The 14,151-nt window shown below is 42.7% G+C and overlaps 1 long non-coding RNA gene across 1 annotated transcript; it reads right to left on the bottom strand.

Annotated features, from left to right (window-relative positions):
- Positions 1-9,868: 9,868 nt before the first annotated feature.
- On the bottom strand, positions 9,869-13,415 carry LOC119769549. The gene is made up of 4 exons (XR_005278418.1): positions 12,958-13,415; positions 12,451-12,747; positions 11,357-12,391; positions 9,869-11,291 (listed from the first exon to the last, which is right to left on the bottom strand). It is a non-coding gene; the product is annotated as an uncharacterized LOC119769549 (long non-coding RNA).
- Positions 13,416-14,151: the final 736 nt, after the last annotated feature.

The raw sequence follows: 14,151 nt of genomic DNA, 5'->3' as shown, positions 1-14,151 counted from the left end.
TCCTGGGATGTGAACGATTGACGCCGAGGCTGAGAATGCTCGAATGCTTGCAGTGGATGTCGGTAAAGCAACGGATCGAATACAACACACTTGTCTTTGTTTTTCGTGTGAAGGAAAGGATGGCACCACAATACTTGACGGAAGCCATGGTACGCGGAAGGGATATCCATGAGCACGACACTAGAGGAGCTGACGATCTCAGATTGCAGAACTGGAAGAAAGCGTGTACGCAGAACTCGTTGTTTTACAAAGGATTTAAGCTATACAACCAGCTTCCAGAGGCTGCAAAGATGACGAGCAACATCAATGAGTTTAAACGGAGCTGCAAGGAGTTTGTGCGGCAACGGCCGTTCGAGTAAAAGTGACCCACGATGGTACTGTGACGAAGAGCACGTTATGACGGTCGGCCATCTTCATTATCGGTACGCATTCGCTTGGGGACACTTTGGGCTGCATATGATAAACTTAATCAAAAGTAACGCGAATCTGGGCGCGGTTTAACCCTATGTGCTCATATGCATGTGGAATAGCAAATGGTTCCAATACCCTAAATGGATAAAATGTCTGCAATCTGAATGATAAGGAAAGACTCTGCACAGGATTTGTAAGAGCGCCTTGAGATTAGAAAGAGAGATATGGATGGGCATACACGGAAGTTGAGTTAAGATTACAGGACACTCTCATAACACGAACTTAGAATTATCGAAAGATATCTGCTCGTAAATCTTCCATACTACAAAAACTGTGTATGGGTAAGAGGTGGGCCATCCAAGGATTAAAAACTATTTTAAATAATCAATTATCTATCTTTCCGCAGCCGGCTGCCTAAGATTTAAAAAATTTCAACCGATAAACAAAATGCTCATGGTCACATCACTGCCACTCGTGAATCCTGACCTCATACCCATCTACTAACCCCCTCAAAACTCATGTGATACTTTGTGGGAGAAGCAGTCGATTGGGCGGTCTCTATCACTCAAGTATCGGACTAACATTCCCATCCACTTCCCCGTGACCCTACCACTGGTCGTGGCCGGCGCCGGTATTGATCAGCATGATAGGGGCCTTTGAGAAGTTGCGAAGCGAGGAAAGATAGCACCCACCCATCTTCCACGGCTCGTGGATGTAACTTCTGGAGGTCCTGGTCAATAACGGAGTAGCAACTGCGGGTGGGCACCTATGCTTATGCTTATGCTTATGCTCGTACGTTCTGGTAGTAGAATCGAATGTGCTCACACGTTCCACTAGCGTTGGTGTCTGTTGACGAAGGCTGGATAGGAGCCTACGATTCCGGCAAAGGCTCACGGGCTGCTCGGCCATGCTGGTGTCTTGTACTCGGTCGAGAACTGAAAGCTGGAGAATTTTCAGAGCACGAAGTCATTTGATTTGAACGGTACTCGCCTGTGGGGGCGGCAGGAAACCCCTCTCGATCTCCGAACACAGGACCGGGACGGTTGGCTGGGAACTCGACTGCGACGGAGTGATCGGGGGCTTTCATAGTGCCGTATACCGTGCGTCCCGGTGATGGTCGTGTCGTCAGGTGGCTGTCTTGGCGTGGGTCACGTCGTTCAGGACATGGGCTGGAATCCGAGAAAATGTTAAGGTCGAAACAGTCATTCGAGCTGGTGATTGGATACTGGCCTGTGAAAGTAGGTTGGAAGACCCCCTCGACATCTGAACGCAGGTCCGGGACGGCTGTGCTGGTCGCTGGCTGGGAACGCGACTGCGTCAGAGCGTTTGGGGGCTTCCTTACGACCATATAACATGCGCCCCGGTGATGACAAGGCAGCAATATGAGAAGTCGTTCCGTGTAAGGCCAACCGATGGCAAGAATTCGAAGGACTGTCAGGGCACGGTAAATCTGATAACGGATGGTACTCGCCTGTGAATGTGGCCTGGAAGACCCCCTCCTGACACCCGAACACAGGCCCGGGACGGCTGTGCTGGTCGCTGGCTGAGAGCTCGACTGTGACGGGGTGATTGAGAGCTTCCATAGGATTTTCTAACTGGCGTCCCGGTGATGACAGAGCGGCAAATGATGGCTGACTAAGACGTTGCGAGATTATTCCAGGCGGCTCTGTTCGCTGCATACAGAGCTTAGCTCTGTTCAACCATACAGAGCAGGTAAAGAGTTTTTATTGAGCATGTAGACTAGGCCGTCCCAAAAAAATTAAAAGTTGTCAAATCTTCGGTGCTCACCCCTAGAATGATAGATTAGGATGCCAGGAACAATGTTTTCATACAACAAAAAAATCCCAGAAATGGTTTACAACTCGCGCGCGGAGCTTGAATGAAAATGGTGCATTTTTCGAGTATTTTTCAGAAATGTGCGTAACAATCATACTAAAGTCATTCAAATTTGGTCGCCTTGGGCTTCAAGTTATAGTTTAATGTCCCCTGAACAAATTCCTGTACAGACATAGTCCATAAAAGCATGTGTTTGGGCATGGCAGGGCGTTTTAGGGAGAAAAATGTGTATTTTTAGGCAAAAAATTTCAAAAATCGCTCCCCAAAACGAGCCAAAAAATTTTGCAGCCAAAACTAATGCATTCAGCTTATAGGAAATTTTACGCAGATCATTTTGCTTTTTTTAACATTCAATTTATGTCCACGCAAAGCCGAGATATTTGCATTTTAGTGAACAAAAAGTGACGTTTTTTCAAAATTCTTGGTATATAAGCGTTTTTAGTATAAAACATTGGCTACTATGATTAAAAACAGGAAGGCATATATTTTGCTCGCTCAAAAACGATATTTGTTAATAACATTTCATGAAAAAACATGACATTTTCTCACAGTGTGACGTAAACGACAAATAATCATAAATCAAAATTAATTTTATTAAAGTTCATATCTCCATGCTGTAAACGTGATTTTTTTGTATGTACATTCGAATGAAACAAATTTATTTATAAAAAAAACTATTTTTTTCAAAAAAAGTTACCCCTTAGAGCGTTATTTGTTCATATCTACAAGAGCACAGAGCAGTACTTATAAATATGTCGTTTACGTCACACTGTGAGAAAATGTCATGTTTTTTAATGAAATGTTATTAAAAAATATCGTTTTTGAGCGAGCAAAATATATGCCTTCCTGTTTTTAATCATAGTAGCCAATGTTTTATGCTAAAAACGCTTATATACCAAGAATTTTGAAAATTCGTCACTTTTTGTTCACTAAAATGCAAATATCTCGGCTTTGCGTGGACATAAATTGAATGTTAAAAAAAGCAAAATGATCTGCGTAAAATTTCCTATAAGCTGAATGCATTAGTTTTGGCTGCAAAATTTTTTGGCTCGTTTTGGGAGTGATTTTGAAATTTTTGCCTAAAAATACACATTTTCTCCTAAAACGCCCTGCCATGCCCAAACACAAGCTTTTATGGACTATGTCTGTACAGGAATTTGTTCAGGGGACATTAAACTATAACTTGAAGCCCAAGGCGACCAAATTTGAATGACTTTAGTATGATTGTTACGCGCATTTCTGAAAAATACTCGAAAAATGCACCATTTTCATTCAAGCTCCGCGCGCGAGTTGTAAACCATTTTTGGGATTTTTTTGTTGTATGAAAACATTGTTCCTGGCATCCTAATCTATCATTCTAGGGGTGAGCACCGAAGATTTGACAACTTTTCATTTTTTTGGGACGGCCTAATGTAGACCTCGATGCGTCTCTGCGTTAGGGACTACGTCATCGTCATCGTCATCGCTTGTCCAGATCGGCACAGCATAAAGCAGGGGTGCTCAAAGTTTTTGGAGGCCGGGCCAAATTTGAAGCTCAAATCTAGCAAAACAATGCCAAAGGGCCGTTGTGGGTTTGTAAACAAAGAGTGTATCCCTTTCATGCCAGATGTAAACATCCTCTAGCGTAAGCAGGACACACTCTTTGTTTACAAACCCACAACGGTTCTTTGGCATTGTTTTGCTAGAAATGAGGTTGCGGGCCCAATATATCCAAAAAAGTTATACAAAAATTAAATTACGTTATTTTAATTCAAAAGATTTAATTTTTGTTATTTAAAAAATTGTCAATTCAAAATAATAGAAAATACAAAATAACGGTTTTCTATCGGTATTGTTGATTTCTGGAGTTTTTTTTAAAAAAGGACCATTAAACCAATTTTTTGTTTTTGCTTTATGAGTGTTTTTTAATACCCCTGACTCAAGGCGGTTCTAAAAACACCCAAAAAGCAAAAACTGGAAAATTGGTTTATTGGACCTTTAAAAAAAAACTCCAGATTTTATTGTTTCAGGTATTTGAAAAAAAGTTTTTAGCTGAATGTACTGGCGTTTTCAAAAAAAAAAAAGTTTTGTTTTTATATTTCGAAAATGGTGACATAACATGTTGAACAATTTATCTAAAGGCGTAATTTTATCTATAAGTTTAGTGTGGCTTATGAAAAATCGTTGAGAGCCAGAATTTCAACATTTCAATGAACAAAATTTAAGCTTCCGTATACTTAGACTGCAATCATTATTTTAAAAAAAGATTCGAAAAAAAAAACATTTTACAGAAAAAAAAAATATATATATATTTCAACGAAAATAAACATAAATTTAAATTATTTTTTATAAACCTAAACATGTTCAAATGATTCTAAATGCAAAGGATTGCATATTTAATAAACTTCAGCTGATTGCACCTATTTTTTTAAGTTTTAAAGTTTTTAGGAAATATATTTTTGCTCCTTGTTTCCGAGCCAATTTTTTCGACGAAAGCTTTGAAAAATATTTGTAAGAAACTTGATCCTCAGATTTCCACAATTTGTCTGCCTGAATCAGTTGGTAGTCAATCAGATACGATATCTAACTGTAATGAGTTCAAATCCCGAAGGAAGAGCAAGGGTCAGGGTCAGTTCATAAAAGGATTATTATGACTTGCAAATTAATAAAGAAAACTTATATTTTGGCAAATATTACAGAATTCTACCTAAGTCAAACTTGAACTTTTTTTTTTTAATATTTCTAAAAATGTTTGATGAAAGTTTTGACGATATTTACTAGTTTCACTCACATTGAAACCTGTGAAATTGTTTTAATCATTAAATATTATGAACATTTTTTTTTGTATCCTTAAGTGGGGATCAAAATATTAATAAATCATAAGTTTTTTATCAACAAAAAATAAAAAAGATTAGCATATAAAAATTTTAAAATAAACCTTAACTTTGAAAAAGTAAAAAATAACTTTACAAGTGATCAACGGGCCATTTTACATGATCATTCAAAATGGGCCCGCGGGCCACAAAATATCACCTCGCGGGCCACGTTTGGCCCGCGGGCCATACTTTGGTCACCCCTGGCATAAAGCATGGCAGGTCTGAAAATTTGTTTACAAATTTACAGTTTATTCATGAGACAAAGTCTAGAATTCCTGTTTATAAGGGTCCTGTGGTCTATTGGTTACAGGTTTCGTTTGATAAACGGAAGGCCGTGGTTTGAAACCCACATGGCTTGGCACCACCTTTCCTCGTACTTTTCACAAAATGTGCTTGGAGGGACAAAAAAAAACTGCTTAGCAAGAGTCCCGGGCTTTCGGGATTTCACTGGGAACACATCCTAAGTAGCGTAATAAAAAAGTGCACTTCAGTTCTGGCGACACATATGGAAAGTACAACAGCACAGGGGAAAGGAAAAATGTTACGGCGTGTGGATAGATCAACACACTTGCTCATCAATAGCGCGTGTGCTTTGTTCTCCAAATGCCGAAGAACAGCAAATTGGCAGCCTCTGCAGATCTAAAAATAGATCAGCAGGTCTACAATAGATCAAATAAATGGTCGCAGTGGACTCATGGCAATCAAACAAAAAAAAAATGCTGACCGAAACCTGGCTGGCAGCTCAATAAATGCTGTGCAGCTGTTCGGGAATGCTTTTGAAGTGTTCTCTACTCATCGCAATGCCAGAAACAGCCGTCGTACCGTGGGTGGCGGTGTACTCATAGCTGTTCGGAAGTCCTTGGATTCGACTGTATGCGCTGAAGCTGCTGCTGTAAATCTTGAACAAATCTTCGTCAAAATTCAGCTGAAGACGCAGAAGTTATTTGCCGGCTGTCTCTATCTACCTTCTGAAAAAGTTACGAACATCAATTGGTAGAGAATCACATAAGCTGCATTGAAATCGTTGCTGGACTTGCTGACCCAGGTGATTATATTGTGGTCGCAACGCGAGTTTGCGCGAACTCAAAAAGCAACGAGCTGCTGCCCTCGAGCGATACACCCAGCACCGCGGGCCGATTACACATGCTGTATTCAAAGCTGCCAGTTCACGATACAAATCCTACAACAAGCGCTGTTACAAAAGCTACATCCGCAAGACATAAGCAAATCTTCGTCGCAACCCGTCGCAGTTCTGGTCCTTTGCCGAATCCAAATACAAAGAAAATGACCTGCCCGCTACTATGGTTTAAGGTGAGACTGTAGAAAAAACGAACGCCGAAAAGTGCACCCTCTTCGCCCAACACTTTGCGTCTGTTTTTCAACAACCTGGTCCGGCGCCTGCCTCTGAACAGCATCTGGAACTGGTACCGCGCGACATCATTTGTGCTCAAATAGAGCTTTTGGGTTTGATATCACCTCGTCCGTCCTTGAGACTAACTTTTGTGATGTATCCCTGTTTACTCTACACAGTTAGCTGATCGGCAAACTCGTTCCCCATGATCCCACAGTGCCCAGGTACTCAGGCGGGACAGCTCCCGTAGTACGTCGATGCAGTCCTAAACGAGTTTGGACTCCACCCTTGCGGCTTTCAGAGCTAGCAGTGCTGCCTGGCTGTCCGAGAATATACCGATTTTCGCATGCCTATAGTTCTTACTAAGGCAATGCACAGTGCAGGAGTATATAGCATAGACTTCTGCTTGGGGCCATCTACCCATTGAGATGGATAGTTTGATCCCTGGTCTAAAGATCCCAGCTCCAGTGAGATTACCTATTTTGGAGCCATCTGTATAGAAGCAGATAGTTCCTGGTGGAAGTTCTGGCCCCCCAGCACACCAGAGCCTACGAGTTTCCCTTCGTTACCGACGTTTCGGCTTATATTTTGAAGCCTTCTTCATATACCGTGTGAATTGTAACAACTGCGACAACAAATACATCGGCATGACCAGCAATCTCCTAAAAACAAGATTGTCTGGACATCGTAGCGATGTCAACAGATTGGACAAACTGCTACAATCTGGACACAGCTACTCCGATGTAGAAGTACAAGCGACAAGGAGAAGACAGCTATGATATCGCACTGTATCGACAGTGGTCACCGTTTCGATCTCACAGAAGCAGAAATATTGGATCAAACCTTTAAGAGGTCGTCTCTCTCACTCCTTGAGATGATTTGGATCCATAACACCCAAGACACGGTCAACAAGAGGACCGACACGGATGGGCTAAACAGCACGTATGCTGGCATACTACACGTATTACACAAACACAAAACAAACCCCAAACAAAATAACACAATAACAACATCCCACCGTACAGTTAGATACAAACAGTTGTGCAGTGCAAACTACCAAACAGTAAATGTGTAAAACAAATCAAAATCCAGGACAAATACGTTAGTAATTACACAAAATAACCCCCCCCCCTCTTAACCCAACATATTTCCCAATCCCAACAGTGATGTGCAGGAACATAAACAGACGGTTTACACATAGGACAAAACAAAACTTGACAAAGAACAACATCCTTGTAAGTACAAAAACACACGACAAACACAGAACAAAAAGTAATAGCATACTGATTTTTAGTGATCCAGTGAAGAAGGCTTCAAAATATAAGCCGAAACGTCGGTAACGAAGGGAAACGGTTGTTACTTTTATTCGACGGACTGAAAAGCCAAATTTGAAGAAAACTATAATTTGACAGTCGTTGCGAAATAAGTCTACGAGTTGTTTCAACTGTATCGTATGGAGTATCTATGTTGGGTCTCGCTTCCATGCAGTCTGTAACTGTTGTTACTAGAGGAGTTACATATGTCAAACTCCTTCATGATGCGCAGGTGACCCGTTACCCGAGCAGGGGTAAATAACACGGGAATACCAAATTTTGGTATTACTTGGGCAAATAACAGGGACCAAAATGTGCCCTTGGTTGCCCAGTAATAGATGGTAAAATACCATGAAATCATACCAAAATCATGTATTTGGAAGACCACAGGAACACACATTTTGGTCGCTGGTATTTGCACAAGAAATACCTAAATTTGGTATTTTCATACCATTTTTAGTGCAACAGTTGCAGTTAGTGAAAAAACGGAAATGATCCATATGCAACAGCCAAATCTACTCACCTGATGATTCCATGTTGTTCTTAGTGATATTCTTCACCACATTGAATGCATTTGTCATTGATGAACGGCCTGTGCTTGAATTTCTTGAAGATTCTAAAAAATAACAAGATTGAAAAATAAGTGTTATTAAAATGAAACTGGATTGAAATTCACCAAAATTTTATAATCTGTCGATTAACTCGTTTTTCAAAGTATTTGGTTATCCCAACTTAGAATAATCTCAACGCTTTAAAAAAAATCTTAGTGGGTATATAAAAAAAATTGAAAATCAGCTTTAACACTTTTGGGTTTCAAGTCATTTTAGCGCAAAATTAATTATCTCATCAAAAATTATAAAAAATTCCCATAGTTTCAGAGGAATTTGATGAAACCTTTCAATACCAAAATAATACCAAAATAATACCAAAATGTGGCATCCTGACTTAGAAATTTTTCCACAATGTCAAGTCATTTCTTTAGGGGGTATATCAAAAATGTTTGAAATCAAGTTGGAAATTTCCGGTTTTCAATGAAAGCATTCGCTTTGAGACATCATTTTAGCGCAAAATTAATTATTTTGTCAAAATTGGTTAAAATTTTCCCATAGTTTCAGAGGAATTTGATAAAACACTTTAATACCAAAATAATACCAAAATGTGCCATCCTGACTTAGAAAATTTTCCACAATTTCAAGTCATTTCTTCAGGGGGTATATCAAAATGTTTAAAATCAAGTTTGAAATTTCCGGTTTTCAATGAAAGATTCACTTTGAGACATCATTTTAGCGCAAAATTAATTATTTTGTCAAAATTGGTCAAAATTTTCCCATAGTTTCAGAGGAATTTGATAAAACACTGTAATACCAAAAGAATACCAATATGTGGTGTTCGACCATTGACAAATTCTGCAATTTTGCAATATCAAAACAATACCTTTTATTTGGTATGATAGCACATTTTGCTCTTGCATAATCCTTAAGGCTATCGGGCAGCAAATTCAAATTTTTTGGGAGAATATTTATTTCTCGAATTCTAAGATGTTTTTCAAAAAACCGTCTTTAACATATGTTGACAACATCCCAAAGTATCTCTGGGTAAAATTTGAACATGATTCATTGAGTTTTACGTAAAATATTGGCTATTTAATGGCATATTTTGGTATTATGTCGAATTCGCATGAATTTATTTATTCCCAGTGAGAAAAATCGAGCCAAATCGGCTCGATCCTCGAGCCAAACTCGACTCGAGTCTCGACTCGACTCGACTCGATTTAGGCTCGAGTTTGGCTCGAGGATCGAGCGGGAATCGACTCGATTTGACACAAAAAACTCGAGCCAGTCGAGCCGAGTAAACGTCAAACAATAGTGCCATCTGTATTTGGTATTTTGAACTATACGAAGCGCTACCTAGCGGGTGATAGTGAAACTTATTAATCATTTTATCTAGAACTTGGAAAACTGGCGCATCAAATGAAAACGGCGGATTGACTTTACTAAGCCAATCCGCCTTTTTCATTGTTTGCACCAACCTATTTGTTTTACAAATTATATTTTATTATTTAAATCATGTTTTCATTTACATTATATTTAACAGGATATGCTACTAATTAATATAAATTACTGTTGGCGTTCGATTTCGGTGAGCATTCGCTTGATGTCGGTCGTGGCCGTGCGGGTGACCAGCGTCAGCAGATCTGCTTCGGCGTAACCAGGGGTTAGTTTGGCGAGTTCTTCGTAGCATCCGGCCGGTTTGATCCGCGAGATCCCGTCCAAGCTGCTTAGCAGCTGCGCATCGATTTGTCGTTCCATGTTCTTCGAGGTGACGCGGTTGATCTGGTCGATGAAGAGTACGCGCGGCGAGAGGATCGATGCCTGCTTAAACACCTTCCGGATGGGTTCCTCCGACTCCCGGAAACTCCCGCGACTAACTTCGTGGTGGTGATCTCAATCAGTCCAGATTACCATCGGTGGCGTGCGCAAGTAACGCCTTCCCCGAGCCGGGAGATCCGTGCCGTCCAATGTGCCAATAAACTTCCGGTCCATTCCACCAACATTCTCGTCCAGATGATGGGTTCCTCCCAGATGTTGTTTTGCACTGCTGTTGCATGGCCGCAGAACGTCCCTGTTGGGCATACAGAATGCTTCAACGCTTCCGGACGTTGGGACGTTGATGGCGCTGTAACCGATTGTCGTGCTGGACGAACTCCTTCATATCGATGACGATTTGCGGACCTCGGTGGTGGTATGCCACTGCTGCAGCTGCTGGTCGCGGACATTACGGTCGTTGTTAGGTAGCTCACGTACATTTTGGCGTTCGGGATGAAGCTGGACATGACTTCGAAGTCGAGCATTTTGGACGCTGCTCTTTGGCTTAGGAATAAGTGTACTTCTGCAGGCCAGTCTGACAATGTTTCCGTGCCCTTGTTGCTGACGGTATTGAACCAGCTGGACGATGGTCCCCGCAAGGCTCTGCGTGCTGTAGAAGATGCGATTCAGATCGTGTCTGATCAGCTGAATCGGAGTGGGGTTTGCGCCTCACATCGGCCACGCTAGTGTACATGATTGTTCCTTTCTGGGGGTTAGTCGGTGACGTCGCTGCACCATTATCGAACCCACTCTGGAACCTCTTCAAACTCGGCGACCGTTATTCGACAAAACGCTGGCCGAGATTTGTTCTCGCCTTCCGCGGTTGCTGATCGCCGAAACAACTTTTGGTAGATTATGATGACTGGCGCAAAGTTGGTCGCGTCCAACGCGTAATCATAGCACACGCTGATTCCTCCGATGTCGACTTGGCTTGGCCCGATCCCAAACTATCGTTATCGTCCTTCCGCTGCCACACCCTCCACTCCGGCGACCATCCATTTGGCAAGTCCTCGTCTTTGGATCTCGCCGTGGTGGCATCGGTGTCGGCAACTTGCAGTGCGACTGATTGGATCCCGCCGATCCGGATAAGGCTAGCGAGTTAAACATGAAACGGGCCAGTTCTGACATTTGGTGCCGCAAATCGCCCGTGGTTGTCGTGCTGTTGGAAGAAAAAAATCCAGTTTAGTGATATCTGATGAGATGGGGACACGTTTCTCAACCGACCTGTCTGTGAGACATACAAACAGATTGTTGCTGTTTTTTGGCTCAGAGTCAGAGGAACGCATCGAGGACCAGAATCTCTACCGTCGTCATCCGTCGTGAGCTGGTAGTCGCGAGCAATCTGAACGGAAGTTCAGTAGGCGCAGCAGCGATGATCGCCGTTCCTCCAATTGCGCCAACCAACACCACGCCACGCAAACACTCGCAAGAAAACCGCCTCGCGGTCCGAAATTCCTAGCGAGATTTCCTGGTCAAAGCGACCGGCGCGACGCAGGGCAGGGTCGAGCGCATCCGGCTGGTTGGTGCACAACGACTGGTTGTTTATAAGTCCGGTTCGCCAAGATGGCGTTGAGCTTGTCGAAGAGTATGAGAGTATGCTGCCTGATCGAACACCTCCCGGATGCGTTCCTCCGAGTCTTCGGAATAGCCGCTACCGAATCATTGGCGGCGATCTCAATTAGTCCATTCATAAGCTGGCCAGCGATGGCGTGCGCAAGCAACGTCTTCTCCGAGCCGGGAGGTCCGCGCAGCAGATATCCACGCGGCGGCGGCAATCGGATAAACCTCCGGATGCTTTATGTGAAATAGACGTTGAGGCGTTGCAGCGCCTACAAGGTGGTCGCTTCCAGGTGCTTCCAGCCGGGGAAGGGCTGATGTCGAAATGGGTGCACGACTCGTCGATGATGTGCAGGAGGAGACGCAGGAATTCCGACTTGGTTTTGACCTGGAGCAGGATGTGGAATCCGTGCGGGAGTTTTCTTCGCGGACGGCGGTTGGTTACGTACGGGTCGAGGCCGGGTTTGCGGGGACAGGCGCCTATGCCCTTCGGGATGGACTCGATGTCACGGATGACGAAGGTGCTTGTTTTGGGGATGGTCGCGATAATCTGGGAAGCTTCCAGGCTGTTTCACAGTTGGAGAGCGGTTCCTTTGGATTTGCCGAGGGCAGTCAGGGTTCGGGCGAGTCCAGGTGACGTCCTGTGAAATCCGGGCAGTTGTTTGGCGATCGTTGGCATGCGTTAGCGCAGACGCCTCGTTGCTGTGAGAAGAAAAACGTTAATATCTTTCAAAAAGTATATCACAAGCCAACAGACTCACGTTTGCTTCTGGGCGGTCGGGACAACTAGCTCAGTTGACACGTACACGAAATCGTCATCCCGCTTGAACAGCAGCTGTTCGATGTTCCGCTCCACAACCTCCCACATCACTGAGATGGTACCTTCTTATCCCCCAAGAGGCTGCGAACAGGGTACGCCGGAAGAGCATTTGTCGCCGGCATCGTCCTGGCGCGATCGCGATCAGCGTATTTCTGCTGCTGTGGTTGGGCGTTTTGCTACCGCAAGAAATCGTTGGGCATCGATATTGTCCATGACGGAGAACGGCGGAGGATGGAAGCTGTGAATGGCAAAAAAAGTTTGATTGCAGCGATCGTTTTTTCTCCACCACTGAGATTGCCAATCGACAAGAATCGTTTGCCGGGCCGACGCAGTTCTAGTTGATTCCGCCCAGATAAACCCAACTTGGGTTGTCCGGACCGAGGTACGTTTGGACGGCTGCGATTCTCAAGTTCGTAGATCGTATTCAGTGGCGTCGTCTGTGACTTACTGTTCGCCTTGCTGGACAATGTCCTCCTTGTTGCCGCGTTGCATCGGAAGCTTGACCATCACCGAAGCCCGGTTCGGAATCGGCTTCCCGATCGACTCACACGTTAGGATGGACATGCCTGGTAGGGGCAGCAAAAGCTAAAACAAAAAAAAAAATAGGCAACGGAACCAAAAACCTTTTTTACCGCTCCACCTTTCCTTACCCGATCCATTTGTTCCATTTGTTCCGATGACGACGGGAAACTTAATTCGCAAACAAAACAAACCGAAAACATGGCAAATTTTGCTAAGTCCAATTTTGACAGCTCAAAATAGTACATGCGACACCTACACTTGAAAAATAGAACTAAGTTGGCTCGAGTAGCTCGAGTGGACCTTTCACTGGGTTTATTCGTCAAACATTCGTAGACTACATGATCGTTGCTTAGTTTCTAATAGACAAATCCAGCGAAAGCTCAACGCTGCTTTTTGATGGTGTGAGATTTGACAGCTCCCATACTAAATGTCTCGATTTTCATACTTTTTGTTAATTTTCTTTTAAAATAAAATACTTAAAATATGAAAACTATATATTTTTGGTGCCCAAAATTCCTGCTGAATCGAATGGCGTACTTATCTCGATTGCAAATTTTTCGAACAGTTTTTATTTTAATAATATTCTAGACACATTTTGTGCACCTAATCAATCAATATTTTTATCATAAATAATCATTTTATTGCTTAAAAATTGAGTTTTCCTGAGCTACCACATTCAAATACAAGGAAGCTGTCATTTCTAACACCATTGGCCACCTAGCGGCTATTTCAAACTGGATTCGTCTATTACAAGGGGGGAACATCTATCTTTGATTTTAGAACTGTTTTTTCATGGTGGATTTTGTCATTGTGAAATCGATTATGTTATTATATTTATTATAAGTTTCCATCATTCTATTCATGGGCCCGTGTTTGGCGTAGTCAGTTCTGTGGAAATGCAATGCGAAAGGCTCACGTGCTCTCAATACGCGTGTGGGTTCATAGAAATTTAATGTTTGTAACAACTCTGGAGAATTAATTCGGTTTGCAATAAGATCATTTACGAACGAGAGAGAAGCGAATTCACGACGCTTTACAAGTGTTTCTAAGCTTATTAACATACAGCGTGCAATATACGAAGGAAGAGGAAACACTGTCCACTAGGCCGTCCCAAAAAAAT

Source organism: Culex quinquefasciatus, chromosome 3, assembly GCF_015732765.1.
Source record: "Culex quinquefasciatus strain JHB chromosome 3, VPISU_Cqui_1.0_pri_paternal, whole genome shotgun sequence".
Lineage (NCBI taxonomy): Eukaryota > Metazoa > Arthropoda > Insecta > Diptera > Culicidae > Culex > Culex quinquefasciatus.
Note: the sequence above shows the minus strand (reverse complement) of the source record. Positions and strands in the feature narration are given on the sequence as shown.